Below are 19,238 nucleotides of genomic sequence, written 5' to 3'. Positions count from 1 at the left end.
TAATCATTCTCATTATCATCATTCATTATCATTCTCATTATTCATCATCACTTTCACATTCTTATGCAGTACCTCTTTCTTATTTAATATTTTATTATTATTTATTATTTTATTAATATATTTTCGAAAATTAACTTACCTTTTACTTTTAACCTTTAAAATTTACTTTTTACCACCCGTAACTTTTAATATTTCTACTTTTACCACCCTAACTTTCAGAAATTACCAAATAACCCCTCAAACACCAAAATAATTACTTTCTTGCCCTTTTATGAATCAAAAAGGTGTTCTTCATTGTTCTTCACCACACTCAAAGTGTTCTTCATGTTCTTCATAAATTCTTCATATTCTTTCTCTGTTTTTACCCGTTTTTAAGTCTTTTCAGCAACCGATTTTTACCAAAATTCAAAATAAATTCCCAGCCACTAAAACCCCATCTTTTCTACATGATTTTAACACAAATTGAACCCCAATATAGGGCCTAGGGTTTCGTTTTCCAGCAGCCACAAGAACACACATTCATAGTTGAATTTCATCAAATTTCATCAAAATTTCACCAAATTTTCACCAAGAATCAATCATATATGCAACCAATTTTTAGCACAGCTAAATCATACAACATTCACACATCTCAAACACAAATAATCAAGATTAATTTTGTGACACCCTACCTTGATTTGTTGCTCCAAATCCGGTTAAACTTTCAGGTGGTCCTTAAGCACTTTTTCCTCCTAAATCACATCAAGAACAACTTTAAATCCAAAAACTCTCAACTGACCAAATCTCACTCAGTATGTTAGGAAGAGATATCTCACCTTAGACTTGCTGGAAATTCACGTTTCTTGGCCCTCAAGTCAAGTTAAGCATGATTCCTAAGGAAGAACATCAAGAAAACACATGTTTTGCATGGTTTTCCTTGAAAACCGAATTGAAATGGGAGGGAGACAGCCATCTCACCTTATTTCCAGCCTTAATAAATCACATGGTTATGTAGATGAAGAAGAGAGGATCATTTTGGTGAAAACGGAGTTTTGATTTGAGTTTTAGTTCAGAAGAAATCAAGCTTTGAAGATTAAGTGTTCATAAAAGTTTATCTCTTTTCTCTCTTGTTATTTTCGGCCAAAATGATGATATGAGACAGCCTTGGAGGTCTTGGGGGTGTAAGGTGAGTTGTGATTGGTTGGCTTGGAGGTGGATTAAAATAATATTAAAATATCTCTGGTGTACAACTACTAAAACTAGGTGTATCGGAATACTCGTAAAAACATCTCTAAAAATTATTTTCTGAGCTACTAGCATAAATGACACTAGTAACATATTTATTATGAGAATAGAACATGTATATTGAGGCCTTGGTATTGCTAAATTCATCAGAGAGTGCTGGTGCTAAGCTGCACCAGTAAACTGTAAACCCGGTTAAACCGATTTTCTGTTTTCAACAAAAACAGACCAGGTAACCTTATAATATCATTCAAGCATGTTCTAATACTAATATAATGATAATATTATACTATTATCTCTCTCCTCTCATGAATCGAGTCCGGTTTGTCAAACAGAGACTATTTAGAAAAATCAGAATCAAAACTGCCAACCGATACGGTTCAAAAACTAGGTTCTTCGCGATTGCATTATCGAGCTTGCCTCAAAGGAGGTTATAGCTTAAGGATGACATAATGATAATGAGGATTGAGATGCTTGATGATATAGCAGAGGTGTTCCCTTTACTGATCTTCTGGAGAAATCCGTACTTTCAGAAAAGATCTTATGTACTCGAAAATCAGGGTTGTTACACTAAAAATATCATCAAGTAATAACCCACTAGGAGTGGGATCGTATCCATGGAGATTGGTAGATTTGAGCAATTTTAATCAATGGGTGAATTAGTCAAGCTAAGCAATATAGATTGTGATTGCAAAAATTTAAATGAGCAGAAATGTAAATGGCTCAAAAGTGAAGAGAAGCAGTAAATTACAGAAACGTAAATGGCAAGAATGTAAAGTGCATAAACATAAATGACTTAATTGTAAATGGGAATAGGGAATAACAGAATGTAAAGAAAGCTATAAAGAATGTGAAAGATGAGAATAAGGGGAATTCATTGAGATCAGGAGATATTGTTCTCTTTGGATTAAATCCAGCTCATCTCATCTTCAATCATGCAACTCATTGACCTCTTGGCAATCATGATTGATTGAAACCCAATCCCTTGGTGATTCAATCTCTCAAATCTTGATAATCATCCAATTCCTTGGTCTAATTGCTCATGAAGAGAGGTATGCTTGGTCCCTGATTATACAACACATCCTCATAGATCCAAATAGTGGGTGGATTAAATGTCACCATATCCAATCACCAAAACCCATATCTACTCAAGTGTGAGAAGGGATTTCAAGCATAGTTTCATGTTTCCTTTTCCAAGGTTCCCATGAAACCCATTTAGCATTCAACCTCTTTCCTAAGATGATTGAACACTAGCATTAAAACGAAATTCCTTCTAGCAAATCAAAGAGAAGATGAAGAGAAGAAGAAATTCACTATCATTAATCCATCAAGTACAACAGAGCTCCCTCTCTCAATGAGAGAGAATTTAGCTACTCATAACTTAAGAGAAAAGTACAAGAGATGGAAGAAGATGATGTGAAAAGTAAATCTAACTATACTTCAACAAAACTTCTACTCAACAACCCCCTCTCAGTACTTTTAGGGATTATTTATACTACTCCTAGCACTAGAATTAAAAAAATACAAAAGAGAAAAGAAAATTACAGCTGGAGGGAAGGAGAAACTCCAAAACAAGAATTCTCCAGGCTAGGCGTGGCAGGCGTGTGGCTGGCGCTTGAGTGGCGTGCCATGCCTAGCCAATAAGTTTGGCTTGACGTACCATGCCTAGTCCCTCAAGTGGCACGCTCAATGCATCCATCTCCCTGGCGTGCCACGCCTTCGAGCCCAAGTGGCAGGCCCAGGCCTTTTTAAAGCTTGGTTAGCCTGGCGTGCCATGCCTTCGAGCCCAAGTGGCACGCCCAGGCCTTTTTCTTCTTCTTCTCCTTTCTGGAAAGTTGAACTGGCATGGCACGCCCAGGGTCTGGCGTGCCACGCCCACTTTGTCCTTCCTCTTCTTCTCTAGAGGATTGAACTAGCGTGGCACGCCCAGGGTCTATCGTGCTACGCCCATTGTGTGTGCACTATTTTCTTCTCTGAAAAGTTGAACTAGCGTGGCACACCCAGGGTCTGGCGTGCCACGCCCATTGTGGTTGCTTCATCTTCCTCTCTGGATTTTATTACTGGCATGTCACGCACATGAAAACCCTTCTTCACATCTTTGGAAAACATAACTGGCGTGCCACGCCCAGTGTGTGGCGTGCCACACCCATAATGCATGCTTCCTTGCTCTAGTAGCTGGCGTGCCACGCCCAGCATTCAAGTGGCACGCCCAGTCTTCTTCTCCTTGGTTTCTCAAGTTGGCATGCCATGCCTTCGACATCAAGTGGCACGCCCAAGTTGGTGGTGAATGCTAGCGTGCCACGCCTTCGACCTCAAGAGGCATACCCAGCCTTGGTGTTTGGCCTTCTTTAGCATTGGCGTGCCACACTTGGGATCAAAAGGGCATGCCAAAGTGAGGATGATCACTGGCGTGCCACGCCTTCGACACCAAGTGGCATGCCCAAGTGTTTGGGTCTTCAACCTCTTCTCTGGAAACTTGAACTAGCGTGCCACGCCTTGATGTTCAAGTGGCACGCCCACCTTAAGGTGGCTCCTTTAAGCTTGGCGTGCCATGCCTGGGTCTTCAAATGGCACGTCCAAGTGATGGGCTAGAGCTGGCGTGCCACGCCTTCAATACCAAGTGGCACACCCAAGTGTTTGTCCCCTTCTGGATTGATGAACTGGCATGCCACGCCCAATGGTTCAAGTGGCACGCCCATATTATGTGATGGACTTGGCGTGGCACGCTCAGCTTGGCATGCCACGCCCCTTTTGCGGCCTTCAATATTGTTCTCTAGGAAATGATACTGGCGTGCCACACCCAGCTCCTGGCATGCCACACCCTCATGCTTTCATGGCGTTTGTTCCAAGTGGCACGCTAGTTTCACACGCCCAACTTTATTTTGTTGTTTTCTTCCCTTTTTGTTGCTCTTTTCACCTGAAATTCAGCACAAACCCATTTCAAAGCAATGTACCATAATATTCATCAATTAGCTCATGAATTGCAATGATCAAATGAGATTATGCTCTTTTATGGTCCTTTTTAGATAAGAAAAAAGGGTAAATGATGCAAGTAATCAGACTTCATTAAAGTGAAAATACTGGGGGTGATTTCTGAGCTTTCCAAGCCTAAATCCAACTTATTCCAGAGACTTTTTCATGCAGAATTCAAGATGAGTCAAAGGGGGAGCAATTAGTTTTAGGTTAGCATCATGTACGTTAGTTTTATAGAGAGAGAAGCTCCCTCTTCTCTCTAAAATTAGGGTTCTTAGGTCAATTGTCTTCTTAGATCTAGGCTTAATTTCATGTTTTCATCTTGTTTTCTTTACAATTTCTTGTTTCTACATCGTCATTCTCTTAGTTTGTAGTGTTAATTTCCCTTTTTGTGCATCTCTTTAGTTTTATGAACATCATTGTTGGATTTGGATTCCTTTTAATGAAATTTATGTTTTATGTTCTTTTATTGTTTAATTGAGTTGTTATTATTGTTTCCTTGCAATTAGTAGTTGTTAGATTTTATTATTCTTGCACTTTTATGATGCTTTCCTTTTATGCCTTCCAAATATTTGACAAAATGCTTGTTGGATGTTAGAGTAGCTTTTTGAGCATTCTTGGCTTCGAAAGAGAAATTAGGCAATTTGAGTCATTAATACCCAACTCATGTTGGTGATCTAGAGTTGTTAGTTAATATTATTTCCATTGACTCTAATTTCTTGCTAATTCAATTAGTGAGTTGATAAGGACTTTTGGATTGAGATTAACTAGTCTTATTTGACTTTCTCCCTATGTTGAAGATAACAGTGTACCTTCTTCCTATGTTGGAGATGTCAAAATAGGATATGCTCTTGTTAATCATTGTTATGATTAGTGACTAGGATGGAAAGCCTATATTCTCAATCCTTACTATGAATGTCTCTCTTTATCACTTGTTTTCTTTACTTGCTTGCTTTATTTTCTTGCCATTTATTTTTTTGCCCTTTTACCAAATCAAACCCCCCTTGTTCCTTCATAGCCAATAATTGATCACTTCATTGCAATTCCATGTGAGAGGACCCGAGGTTTAAATACTTCGGTTAATTTTTATTGGGTTTGTACTTGTGATAACCAATTATTAAAATTTGATTTGAGGATCGATTATCGGTTTAGGCTATGCTCACAATGTATTTTATTAAATTCTAAACCGGTATAAATTCTCATTATCAATTATCTAAACACATTTTGGACATTTCACATAAGCCCTCATAAAAGATATCCAGCTAGGTCCATTTAGAAAACATGTAGGGAGGGCATTGCCTGGTCAGCAGCTTGTATCTCTCCCAAGCTTCATAGAGGGTCTCACCATCTTTTTGTTTGAAGGTCTGAACCTCCACCCTTAGCTTAGTCAGCTTTTGGTGGGAAAAACTTAGTCAGGAATCCAATGACAACCTTATCCCAAGTATTCAGACTCTCCTTATGTTGACAATCTAACCACAGCTTTGCTCTATACCTCAAAGTAAATGGGAAGAGCATGAGTTTGTAAACTTCAGGGTTCACTCCATTCATCTTTACAGTATCACAAATCTGTAAAAAATTAGAAATAAACTGATTTAGATCTTTCTGAGGGAGTCCATGATACTGGCAATTTTGTTGCACAAGAGTGACTAGCTGCGGCTTCAACTCAAAGATGTTTGCAGCTATAGGAGGCACCACAATGCTTTTTCCCATAAAGATCTGTATTGGGAGTAGTGTATGGGCCAAGCACTCTTCTAGGTTACTCATTCTCATTTATATTTGCCATATTGGCATTCACAGCATGATTCTGATCCATGGTGGACTCTGCAGCTTCCTTTTCAGAAGTTTCACTCAGATTTTCTCTAGCCTTGTAAAGTCTAGCTTGTTGCAAGTGCTGCCTCAAAGTCCTTTCAGGTTCAGAATTAAAATGAAAAAGGGGCTCCTTGTCCCTGTTCCTGCTCATAAACAGACAGAAAACAAGAAAAGTGGGATTCTCTACATCAGAGTGTAGAAAATTCCATGTAAGGTAACCTGTGTAAAGAAATAATACTTACAAATTAAGGCTAAAATATTTTAAAATAATGACCAAAATCAAGCTGGGAATTTTTGAAATTAATAAAAAACATTAACAGGAAAATTAAAATAGAATTAACTAGGTAACACCAAACATAATTTTAGAAATTAAGGATAAACAATATTACTAAATTTTTGAAAATAATGAAGCAAAAATTGAATAAAATTATAACTAAAATACCTAATCTAAGTAATCAAACAACTAATAGTTGTTAATCATAGTCAATCCCCAGTAACGGCACTGATGAGTGGATACTTTATACGCTTTTTGGCATCATTTTCATATAGTTTTTAATAGTTTTTGTTTAGTTTTTATTATGTTTTTATAGGTTTTAGTGTTAAATTCACATTTTTTGGATTCTACTATAAGTTTTTGCATTTTTGTAAAATTTATGGTATTTTCTGGCTGAAATTGAGGAGCTGGAGTAGAAGTCTATTTTAGAGACAGAGAAAGCACTGCAGATGCTGTCCGGATCTGACCTCCTTGCATTCGGAAGAGCCTTTCTGGAGCTATAGAAGTCCAAATGGAGCTCTCATAATGGCTATGGAAAGCTGACTTCTAGAGATTTCTATCAATATATAATAGTCCATACTTTGCTTCAGATTAGAAGGCCCAAAACTGGTGTTCAATGCCAGCTTCCTGCCCCCTTCCAGGCGTCCCACGCCCAAAGAGCAGAGCCCATCGTCCAAACGCCCAGAGAGGAGCCCCTTGATATGTTCGCTAAGTGATTTCAGATTTAGGAGACAAATATTGGATCAAGGGAATGAAGCAAAGAGCATGTAGAAACGGAGAACTCATGAAGAAATGAAGGAATTGCAAAGCTGTCAAGCCCGACCTCTTCGCACTTAATCTACCATAACTTGAGCTACAGAGATCCAAATGATGCGGTTTCAGCAGCATTGGAAATCTAACATCCGGGGCTTCGAAATGATATAAGATTTGTCATAGTTTCCGCACGTATAGGGATGCGTACGTGCACTGTACGCGTACACGCCGATGGCTGCATATGATTCACTTAATGCAACTTGTGGCCAGCGATTTTAGGAGAATTTTGGGCCCAATCCAACTCATTTCTGATGCTATTTAAGCCAAGGATTGAAGGGTAATCAAACACTTAGATACTTAGTTTTAATTTAGTTTTCACATGCTTTTAGTTAGTTTCTAGAGAGAGAAGCTCTCTCTTCTCTCTAGAATTAGGATTAGGTTTAGATCTAGATCTAATTCTTCTTCTCTCTTAATTTTCCTTGGTCTTCCTTACTTGTTCTCTTGTAGTTGTAGAATTCTTCTTCTCTTGTAATTCCTTTGTATTGTTAGTTGTAGTTTATGAACTTTCTTTTGTAGATATACATTTCTTCTTCAATGCAATTGGTAAGTTCTTTGTTGTTTCATAATTGTTTTGCTTTTCTATTATTGATCTCTTGCTATTGTAGTTACATCTCTCTTTAATTCTTGCAATTTATGTTGTTTACTTCTATTGCCTTTTATGTGTTTGATGAAATGCCTCTTTTAGTTATGAGTTAGATTTTATTCCTCTTGGCCTAGGTGGAGTAATTAGTGGCGCTTGAGTTATCTAATTCCCTTGTTGATTGATGATTAGAAGTTGCTAATTGATTTGGATACCACTAAAGCTAGTCTTTCTCTTGGTAGTTGGCTAGGACTTATGGAATCAAGTTAATTCATCCACTTGACTTTCCTCCATGGTTAGAGGTTAACTAAGTGGTAGCAATGGACAATTCGTGGTCACAATTGAGGAGGATAACTAGGATATGACTTCTAGTTCTCATATCTTGCCAAGAGCTTTGTTAGTTGTTAGTTTATTTTCTTTGCCATTTATATTTCTTGTCTAAAATCTCAAAAACCCCAAACATACTTCATAAACAATAATGATGCGCATAAACTTGTTATGCTACGATTTAGGAAATTGCACGATCGGCAAAATTCCTTCCGGCAAGTGCACCGGTTATCGTCAAGTAAAAACTCACAATAGAGTGAGGTCGAATCCCACAAGGATTGGTTGAGTGAGCAATTCGGATTAGAAGTATGTTCTAGTTGAGCGGAATCAAGATTTAGATGAGAATTGCGGAATGTAAAATTGCATGAATTAAAGAGCGAGAAGCTAAATTGCTGAAATTAAAAGGGATGGGGTGATTGCATGAATTTAATTGCAGAATGTAAAGAGAAAGTGGTAGATCAGAAATGGGGAATTCATTGGGTGTTAGGAGATATTGAGATCTCCGAATCAAAACATTTTTATTCCTTCCTCAACCAATGCATTCATTGAATTTTGCTTGGCAATCTTATATGATTGGATCCCAATCCCTTGGCTCACCAATTCTCTCTAAAAACGAACAAATTCCCAATCCCTTGGTTTAAATGTTCATAAGAAGAGATGATGCTCGATCACTGATTATACCACACAGTTTCATGAACCACAATTTGGTAGGATTACATGTCACAATATCCATCCAAACCCCAATCCAATTCACTGTGAGAAAGCTTCTCTAGCATGAATCCTCCATTCCTTTCCCAAGGTTCCGAAGGATTCCAATTATGGGTAGTTTCTTTCCCAAGACAACTACCCAATGGAATTAGATCGAGAAGCTTTCTAACAAAATTCAAGAGAAAAGATTGAAGAAGAAGATAAAACTATTATTGATTCATTGAATTATAATAGAGCTCCCTAACCCAATGAAAGGGGTTTAGTGAGTCATAGCTCTGAATTCAATTACAAAACTAAAAGAAAATGATTTCCAGTTCTCTCCCCCTCAGGGGCTGGATTTCCCTTCCATCCCCCCCCCCCTTTTCAAATGCAGAAACTAAGGCCTTTAAATAGGCTCCCTAAATTACAAAATGAAAATGAAATTCAAAGCAAATTACAATCAAATGAAAATAAACTATTCTAGATGATTCTTGCGGCCTTGATTTGGTGTTGTTGATGGGCCTTGCTTGCTTGAAGGGTAGAGTGACATAATTGATCCAAAAAGGATAATGATCCATTAAACTACACTCAAACGTTGCACCCCCCTTTCTTGAGTCGTCACTTTGTTCTCTTGTCAACCTTGCCAATTTGATGCCAAATATAAACTATTATACCTCGTTGGAAAGCTATGGATGTCAGCTTTCTAACGCAACTGGAAGCACCTCAATTGGATCTCTATAGCTCAAGTTATGTTTGATTGAAGGTGACAAGGTTGCTGGTTGGTTTGACAGCGTTTAAGCCAACGTTTAAGTCACTTAAACGTGCTCGAAAATGCCAATTTTGGGAGCTCAGTTGCATTGTCCACCCCATACTTCTATACATCGTTGGAAAGCTCTGGATGTCTACTTTCCAATGCAACTGGAAGCGCATCATTTGGAGTTCTAAAACTCGAGTTATACTCCATGGAAGGTGAAGAGGTCAGCTGGCCTGATTGCATGTTGGTACTATGCTCTTCTATGCACATTACGGGGCTATTTTCTCCCTCAATTTTTAGTATCCACCATGCATGCCATATATGCTTGGAAAGCTCTAGATGTCTTCTTTCCAATGCATTTTGAATCACCTCATTTGGAGTTTTGTAGCTCAAGTTATTTATGTTTGAAGAAGGCATGGTCAAGCTGTTCAATATAACACGTTTAAGCTCCAGTTTAAGGTTAAACTGGAGCTTAAACGTGGAAGCTGAGAAAGGTAGCCCTGGAGGTGTCGAACACGTTTAAGCTCCAGTTTAAGGTTAAACTGGAGCTTAAACGTGGAAATGGAGAAAGCAACCCTGGAGGAGAAAACTTGGTCGAACACGTTTAAGCTCCAGTTGGAATTGGCTCCCTGGTGCATTTCCCATTTCTGGCGTTTAACCTCCAGTTTAAGGTTAAACTGGAGGTTAAACGTGGAAATGCTTCCTGAGTGGCATTCTCATTCTGGCGTTTAACCTCTAGTTTAAGGTTAAACTGGAGGTTAAACTTCAGTTTCAGCATTTCTTAGCCTTCATGATTCTGGCGTTTAAGCTCCAGTTTAGGCTTAAACTGGAACTTAAACGCCATTTCCAGCATTATATGGCTTGGTAGTTTAAGTTCCAGTTTAAGCTTAAACTGGAACTTAAACTCCACATGTGATATTCAAGCTTCCTTTATTGATTTTGTTGCTTCCTTGCCTAGCCTCTTCTTTCCTGAAATCATCCAACAATTGCATCAAAGTCTTGCAAAATTTCATGAGAATTCTTCCATTCATAGCATTCAAGGAATATAACTAAAAACTCATGGAATTTGCATCAAAATCTTCATGTTGAATGATTTAAGACAAGCATGACTAATTGGCCCAAAATGATTACTTAAGGCTCAAGAAAATGCATAAAACAACTAAAAATAAAAGAAAAAGGCTAGTGAAACTAGCCTAAGATGCCTTGGCATCAAATAACAAAGACACTCTATTGTAATTCCTAAGGAGAACGACCCGAGGTTTAGTACTTCGGTTTATAAATTTAGAGGTTTGTTTTAGTGACAAACAATCCTTTGTATGAGAGGATTATTGTTGGTTTAGGAACTATGCTTGCAACGAGAATTTATTTGTGAATTTCTAAACCGTCAAAAATTCGTTCATCATGTACCGGGTCGCATCAAGTAGTAAAACTCACAAAAGTGAGGTCGATCCCACAGTAATTGATGGATTGAGCAATTTTAGTTGGGTAATGAATTTAGTTAACCAGACGGTTGATGATTTGAGTGAAATTTGATTGACAGAAAGTAAATTGCAAGAAGGTAAAGTGCATAAAGTAAATTGGCAGAATCTTAAATTACAGGAGAAGTAAATTGCAGAAACTTAGAGAACAAGAAATTAAAAGAGCTGAAACTTAAATTGCAAGAAAGGTAAATGACTGAATCTTAAAGTGCAAGGAATTTAAATTGTAGAATCTAAGGTGCAAGGGAACTTAAATTGCATGAATTAGAAAGGGAATTCGGTTCTGGAAAATCAAACAGAATGTAAATTGCAATAAATATCAGAGAGATCTAAGTTGAAAAAATTCAAAGAAAATGATTCATCAGGGTTTGGAGGTACTGTAATCCTTCCTAAATCAACTTAGACTCAACTCCTTTCTCAATCATTTGGTAGATCTATGGCGGATTAAAATTGATTGGATCTCAATTCCTTAGCAATCCAATCTCTCTAATCACAATCAATCTTGCCAATTCCTTGATCTAATTATCATGAGAAGAGGTTAAGTTCATATCTCTCATCCATAAGCCACACTAACTCTTAGGATCTCAATTCCTCCCGAATACTGTTGATCAAGAGAGTAGTGAAGGATATAGCTCCAATTCTAATGCAAGTGATTCCCCTTCCGAGGCTCACACAGGCATTCACTGAATTAAACCCCCTTCCGGAGTGAATAATTCAAAATCAAAATAGAAGATACCCAATAGCTACACAATTGAATTGAGAAGAAGAATAATTTCATTGATTCATTAGAATTACAATAGAGCTCCTCCCGCTAACGAAATTGGGGTTTAGTTCATCATTGCTCTAGTACAAAAACAGAAAAGAAAAATTGTAGAGAAGAAGAACAGAAGGAAAACAGAAAGTAAAATCTGATCTCAGAATTCTACAAAACTCTTAAAGAAAACAGAAAGCAAAGGTAAAAGATCAAAAGGTTCAAATGTCCTAATGAAATCAAATTTTCATTTATTTATACACTTTCCAATTCAGTCATCAAGTGCTTGGAGTGGGCTTTTTGGCCTTTGATGAAGTGGGTCAGGATTGGTACTTGGTTGCAGCTTCCAGGGGAATGTAGCGTTTTGAAAGAGAGCGCAGCGTTCATTTACCGACACGTACGCGTCCCTTGTGCGTGCGCGTCCCTGCGCCTTTGCACATCGACGCGTACGCATCACATACGCGTACGCGTCATTGCCATCTTCAGCCTCCATCATGCTTGCGTGCACCATTCACGCGTGCGCATCCTTGATAGCGTTCTTCAAACGAGAACTACGTTCGCGCCATGAGCGCTCCCCACACGTGCGCGTCCTCTATGCGTGCACGTGGATGGAAAAATGTGAATTCCTAGCTTCCGTGCCACCCACGCGTTTGCGTGCTTCTTCCAAGATGCTACATCGACGCGTGCGCATCATGTACGTGTGCGCCTCGATACCAAATCTTCAATCCAAAATTCGAAACTTGCTCGAAAATGCTCATTTAGACAATGTAGCGCTCTCATGCACGCGTACGCGTGGGTCTCTAAAAATCCTTGCCCGACGCGTAAGCATCCTGTACGCGTGCGCGTTGCAAGAGAACGTAGCGTTTTCCATTTGAGCGCAGCGTTATTCTGCACTGCCTCTCTTTCTCTTCATTTTTTTAACCTGAAATCAATCAAACATGCAATCAAAGTCTCACCAAAATCATAAGGTTTTGCATCATTCATAATAACACCTAATTCTTGCATAAATCTCATGATTTTGTACAAAATTACTAATGTTTGATTGAGTCAAGATAAACATGAAATTCCACTCCAATCACTTACTTATTGTGCAAGAAAGTTCATAGAACCTAATGAAAACAAATGAAAATTTCTAGTAAAACTAGCTTAAGATGACTTGTCATCACAACACCAAACTTAAATCTTGCTTGTCCCCATGGAAGCACTAAAACATGAGAAAAAGGAATGAAGACAGATAAGCATATATGTCCTTATTAGCAGGTGATTGAATTTGGTTCATGGGGTTTTATACAGACAGAATGCAGCTCAATTATTATCAACTTCCAAATGTGAAATGCCTCTTTGAGTATTAACTAGAGTTGCTGCTATAAGACCTTATTCTTTATTGATCCTTGTTAGATTTTCCTTTCTTTCTTTTGCTTCAGAAACCTATTTCTCAATTGTAGCTCAGTGTCAAGTGTTGCAGTAGCTCTTTTGCTTAATTTTTTATCAACACCTCTTCACTACAGACACTTAGCTTATAATTCTACTTAAGAACATTGATGTCCAGCACCTCTTTGGGTTACTAAATGCTCTATAATTAGGTTGTTCTTGATGGTGGATTTTCGGTTGATAATCTCGGATTAGTTAATCCAAGTTACCAAGTTTTAAAATACTCCTCAGAACCTAATCATCCAAGCAGATCCTAATACAATAGCACCACAGGCATATGTCTTAAGGTCTAAGCCATTGGTGTCTAGCTTTATTATTTGCTTCTTTCATTTTGTTGCCAATTTTCAGCTTTTCTTTCTTTCCTTTTTGCTCTTTTTTTCTAAGGATATTTATGAATTGAAGGTCCATAGCAGCAACTAAGTTTATACTTGAAAGAGATATTCTACCTTGCAGCTTTTATTATTGATCTTACCAACTAATCAAGCAATTACCACCACTGAACCTTATTCTTATTCCTATCAAATTGGACAGTTTCACTTTTTGTTTCAACATTTTCACTTCTGTTTCAACATTTTCTCTTATTTATGCAGAGGGGAACAAGACACAAATTCAAGTAGGATGAGTGATCTAGGCATTTTAAACTAGCAGCCTAAAATGCTAATTCAAAGACATATAACAAAATGCAATTGAATTCTAACTAACCTAATACCATTCAGCAGGGATACAATTATACTTCCAATTTTTAAAGCACTTCAAATCAGAGGGAATTAAGTAACAATACAACCTCTTAGTGATGTCTTCTAGTTTTTCTTTTGCCCTCATCATCCATAGCTTTTGTATCCCTCTTTGTGTCCTTGTGTTTTTTATTAAAGAAATCAAACTATAAACTAGAAAGCAAACAATGGTTAAGTAGTTTCCCTGATTTTTTGGAGCCAATGACCATCTATGCAGAGGGTTGAAATGTGTTTTTAATGAACTTTTTGGTGGAACACCAAACTTAGCATCCTATATTCACCCTTATCTTGTTTTGGTGTGTAACACCAAACTTAGCTCCTTGCAATACAGATAAACTTAATTAACCCTTTTATTGAAATGGCTAAGAAAAGAAAACTACCTCTGGTTGGGTTGCCTCCCAAAAAGTGCTCTTTTATTGTCAATAGCTTGACATCCTCCATTCTTGTTCATCCCAACTCATGAATGCTCTCTTCTTTGTTCCAAGATCTTTCCTTGTATATCTTAGCATTCTCATAAGCTTCTATTCTGAATTCATCCAGTTCATTGAGTTGCAAAAGCCTTCTCTCTCCTGCTGCTTGAGAGTCAAGATTGAGGAGCTTAGTAGCCCAGAAAGCTTTGTGTTCAAGCTCCACAGAAAGGTGATAAGATTTGCCATAGATTAGCTGAAATGGTGACTTCTCAATTGTTGTTTTGAATACTGTTCTATATGCCCATAGAGCATCATCCAATTTTCTTGCCCAATATTTTCTAGTGATTCCAACTGTCTTTTCTAGAATTCTGTTCAGCTCCCTGTTTGCCAATTCAGCTTGGCCATTAGTCTGAGGTTGATATGGTGTGGCCACTTTGTGAATTAATCCATATTTGTGGAGCAGTTTTTCCATTGGTTTATTGCAAAAGTGGCTGCCACCATCACTAATAAGTCCCTTTGGTACTCCAAACCTGGTGAAGATATTTCTTTTAAGAAAATGCAGAACCACATTAGCATCACATGTATTGGTTGCCATGGCTTCCACCCATTTTGAAATATATTCTACAGCCACCAAGATGTATTTGAAGGAGTATGATGGGGGAAACGGTCCCATGAAGTCTATGCCCCAAAGATCATCCACTTCCACTTCCAAAATGAAGTTTTGAGGCATTTTATTCATCCTTGTTAGTCCTCCATCTCTTTGGCATTCATTGCATTGGTGCACAAACTCTCTGGCATCTTTGAATATGGTTGGCCAATAGAATCCACTTTGAAGCACTTTAGCAGCTGTTCTCTCTGGCCCAAAATGTCCACCATAAGCTGAACCATGACAGTGCCACAATATGTCTCTCATTTCATTCTCAGGAACACACCTTCTTATCATTCCATCTGAACACCTCTTAAATAAGTAGGGCTCATCCCACAAGAATTTCTTGGCTTCTTTAAGCAGCTTCTTCACTTGTTGTCCGGTAAACTCTTGAGGAATCTTCCTTCCAACTTTGCAATTTGCAATATCAGCAAACCAAGGTGCTTGTTGGACTTGGAGAAGATATTCATCTGGGAACTTCTCATTCACTGGTTGATGTTCATCTTGATTGGTCTCTTGTTGAAGTCTTGATAGATGGTCTGCAACTTAGTTCTCACTTCCCTTTCTGTCACTCAGTTTAATGTCAAATTCTTGTAGCAATAGCACCCACCTAATAAGCCTTGGCTTTGAATCCTATTTAGACATGAGATACTTGAGAGCAGCATGATCAGTATATACTACAACCTTTGAATTAATCAAGTATTATCTAAATTTATCAAATGCATATACAATTGCCAAGAGCTCTTTCTCGGTGGTGGTATAATTTTTCTGTGCCTCATTCAACACCTTACTTGCATAGTATATAACATGATGCAGCTTGTCTTTCTTTTGCCCCAATACAGCACCAATTGCAAAGTCACTTGCATTACACTTGAGATTAAAAGGTAATTCCTAATCTGGGGGTGTGATGATTGCTGCTGTAGTGAGTTTATTTTTTAAAGTTTCAAAGGCATGCTTACAGCTTTCATCAAAGACAAAGGGATTGTCAACCACCAACAAGTTACTTAGTAGTTTAGCTATTTTTGAAAAGTCTTTGATGAATCTCCTGTAAAAACCAGCATGTCCAAGAAAACTTCTTACTACTTTCACATTAACTGGTGTAGGAAGCTTTTCTATGATCTCTATTTTAGCTTTATCAACTTCTATACCTTTGCTTGAAACCTTATGCCCAAGAACTATCCCTTCAGGAACCATAAAATGACATTTCTCCCAATTCAAGACCAGATTAGTTTCTTGGCATCTTTTCAAGACAAGAGTTAAATAATGCAAGCAGGTATCAAATGAATTGCCAAAGACAAAAAAATCATACATGAAGACTTCTAAAAATTTTTCTACCATGTCAGAAAATATAGAAGGCATACACCTTTGAAAGGTAGCAGGGGCATTGCATAGCCCAAAGGGCATCTTTCTGTAAGCAAAGACTCCGTATGGACATGTGAAGGATGTCTTCTCTTGATTCTTGGGATCCACCACTATTTGATTGTCCCCAGAGTACCCATCCAAGAAGCAATAGTAAGCATTGCCAGCCAATCTTTCCAGCATCTAATCAATGAAGGGGAGAGGGAAGTGATCTTTCCTTGTGGCATTATTCAGTCTTCTATAGTCAATGCACATTCTCCACCCTGTCCCTGTCCTTGTGGGAATGAGTTCATTCTTCTCATCAAAGATGACAATCATGCCACCTTTCTTTGGCACCACTTGAACTGGGCTTACTCAAGAGCTGTCAGAGATTGGGTATATGATTCCAGCATTCCACAGCTTCATCACTTCTTTTTGAACCACCTCCTTTATAGTCGGGTTAAGCCTTCTTTGGGGTTGTACCACAGGCCTTGAGTCCTCTTCTAGCAAGATTTTGTGCATACAAATTGCAGGACTTATACCCTTGATGTCATCAATTGTCCATCCTAAAGCTGTTTTATGATTCTTCAACACCTCAATCAGTTTGGCTTTATCTTGTGTGCTCAATGATGAATTGATGATTACTAGAAGGCTATCCTCTTCACCAAGATATGCATATTTGAGATGAGGAGTGAGGGGCTTGAACTCTTGCTTTGGCACCTCCTCTTTCTTGCCTTCAAAAGAGATTTCAATCACTTATTCTTCTGAGACATCTTGTTCTACCTCTATTTCCTTTTCTTGTTCCTCCTAGCCGTTGTCTTCAAGTATCTCTTCCTCCAATTCTTCTATCATTTCCACCCTCATTTGCTTTTCCTTCTCAGGGGGATATTGCATGGCCTTAAAAGACATTGATGATCATTTGTTCATTGTGCACCCTGAGGGTCATCTCTCCTTTCTCCACATCAATGATAGCTCTTGCTGTTGCTAGGAAAGGTCTACCCAAGATAATTGAATTGTGTCCTTCTTCTTCCATGTCCAAAACGACGAAATCGGCAGGGAAGATAAATTCTCCCACCTTCACTAATAAGTTCTCCACAACCCCATTGGGTATTTTGAGTGATCTATCTGCCATTTAAAGTGACATTCTGGTGGGTTTGACTTCCTCTACTGCAAGCTTTTTCATTAGTGAGAGAGGCAATAAATTGATGCTAGCACCTAAATCACAGAGCGCTTTTTCCAAGGTCATATTGCCTATGGTGCATGATATGATGAAACTCCCAGGATCTTTGAGCTTTGGTGGGAGACTGATAAACCCCATTTGTAGGGCTTATCTTGTGCTTGATTTAGGGGATTTTCTAACCTTTTACCCACATTTATCCAATGAAATAGCATGGTTTTGTAAATTCTCCTTTAATTGTGCTTAAGAGTGAAAACATGCTTTTTAGACCCTTAATTGTTTAATTTTAATTCACCTTGATTCCATTAGATGCCTTGATATGTTTGTTAAGTGATTTCAGATTTAGGAGGCAAATATTGGATCAAGGGAATGAAGGAAAAGCATGTAAAAATGGAGAACTCATGAAGAAATGAAGGAATCGCAAAAGCTGTCAAGCCGACATCTTCGCACTTAAACGACCATAACTTGAGCAATAAAGGTCCAAATGATGCGGTTCCAGTTGCGTTGGAAAGCTAACATCCGAGGCTTCAAAATGATATAAGATTTGCCATAGTTGCATTCACGCCTAGGGGCAAGCACGCGCACGGTGCGCGGACGCACCGATGGTGGCACATGCTTCACTTAATGCAACCCGTGGCCAGCAATTTTAGAAGCCTTGTGGGCCCAATCCAATTCATTTCTGATGCTACTTAAACCAAGGATTGAAGGGAAATCAATAGACTTTACATACTTTTGATCATTAGTTTAGTTTAGGTTAGTTTTAGAGATAGAAGCTCTCACTTCTCTCTAGGATTAGCATTAGGATTAGGATTTGTTCTTAGATCTAGGTTTTCATTCATGCTTCCCTCTACTTTTGCTTCTTAATTCTTTGTTGTTGCAATCATCTTCCTCTATTCTTTTGTTGTAATTTCTTTTATGTTGCTTTTATACTTTGTTGTAGATCTACTCTTGTTCCTTTTCTTCTCTTTCAATTCAATTAGAGGTAATTCATAATAATTGTGTTTCCTTTGATTGTTGTTATTAATTCCTTGCAATGAGTAGTTGTTAGATTTTATTCTTGCTATCAATTTACTTTGCTTTCCTTTTGTGCCTTCCAAGTGTTTGATAAAATTCTTGGTTGGATTTTAGTGTAGATTTTGTTCCTCTTGGCTATGGTAGAGTAATTAGTGACGCTTGAGTTATCTAATTCCCTTGTTGATTGATAATTAGAAGTTGCTAATTGATTTGGATACCACTAAAGCTAGTCTTTCCCTTGGGAGTTGGCTAGGACTTGTAGAATCAACTTGATTCATCCACTTGACTTTTCTCCATAGTTAGAGGTTAACTAAGTGGTAGCAATGGGTAATTGTGGTCACAATTCAGGAGGATAACTAGGATAGGACTTCTAATTCTCACAACCTTGCTAAGAGCTTTCTAGTTGTTAGTTTATTTTCATTGCCATTTACTTTTCATGCCTCGTATCCCAAAAACTCCAAAACATACTCCATAACCAATAACAAGGACACTCTATTGCAATTTCTAGGGAGAATGACCCGAGGTTCAATACTTTGGTTTATAAATTTAGGGGTTTGTACTAGTGACAAAAAAATTTTTGTATGAAAGGATTATTGTTGGTTTAGAAACTATACTTACAACGAGAACTCAATTGTGAAATTCTAGACCACACAAAAGTCCTCTCATCAAAATGGCATCGTTACCGGGGAGTTGCAATGGTGTTATGTTATTGGTTATTGTATATATGTGAATATTGTAAATAGCTTTGCTATTTGTAGGATTTTGTTTCATTTTTTCTAGTTAGCTTTTGTTTCTTATTTTCTCTTGCTATCATGAATTCT

The 19,238-nt window shown here is 38.0% G+C and overlaps 1 non-coding gene across 1 annotated transcript; it reads left to right on the top strand.

Annotated features, from left to right (window-relative positions):
- The first annotated feature begins 5,475 nt into the window (after positions 1-5,475).
- LOC148577601 (small nucleolar RNA R71) lies at positions 5,476-5,579 on the top strand. The gene has a single exon (XR_015902949.1). It is a non-coding gene; the product is annotated as a small nucleolar RNA R71 (small nucleolar RNA).
- The last annotated feature ends 13,659 nt before the right edge of the window (positions 5,580-19,238 follow it).

This window comes from Arachis ipaensis, chromosome B1 (assembly GCF_059453495.1).
Source record: "Arachis ipaensis isolate K30076 ecotype BB chromosome B1, ASM5945349v1, whole genome shotgun sequence".
Taxonomy (NCBI): domain Eukaryota; kingdom Viridiplantae; phylum Streptophyta; class Magnoliopsida; order Fabales; family Fabaceae; genus Arachis; species Arachis ipaensis.
Note: the sequence above shows the minus strand (reverse complement) of the source record. Positions and strands in the feature narration are given on the sequence as shown.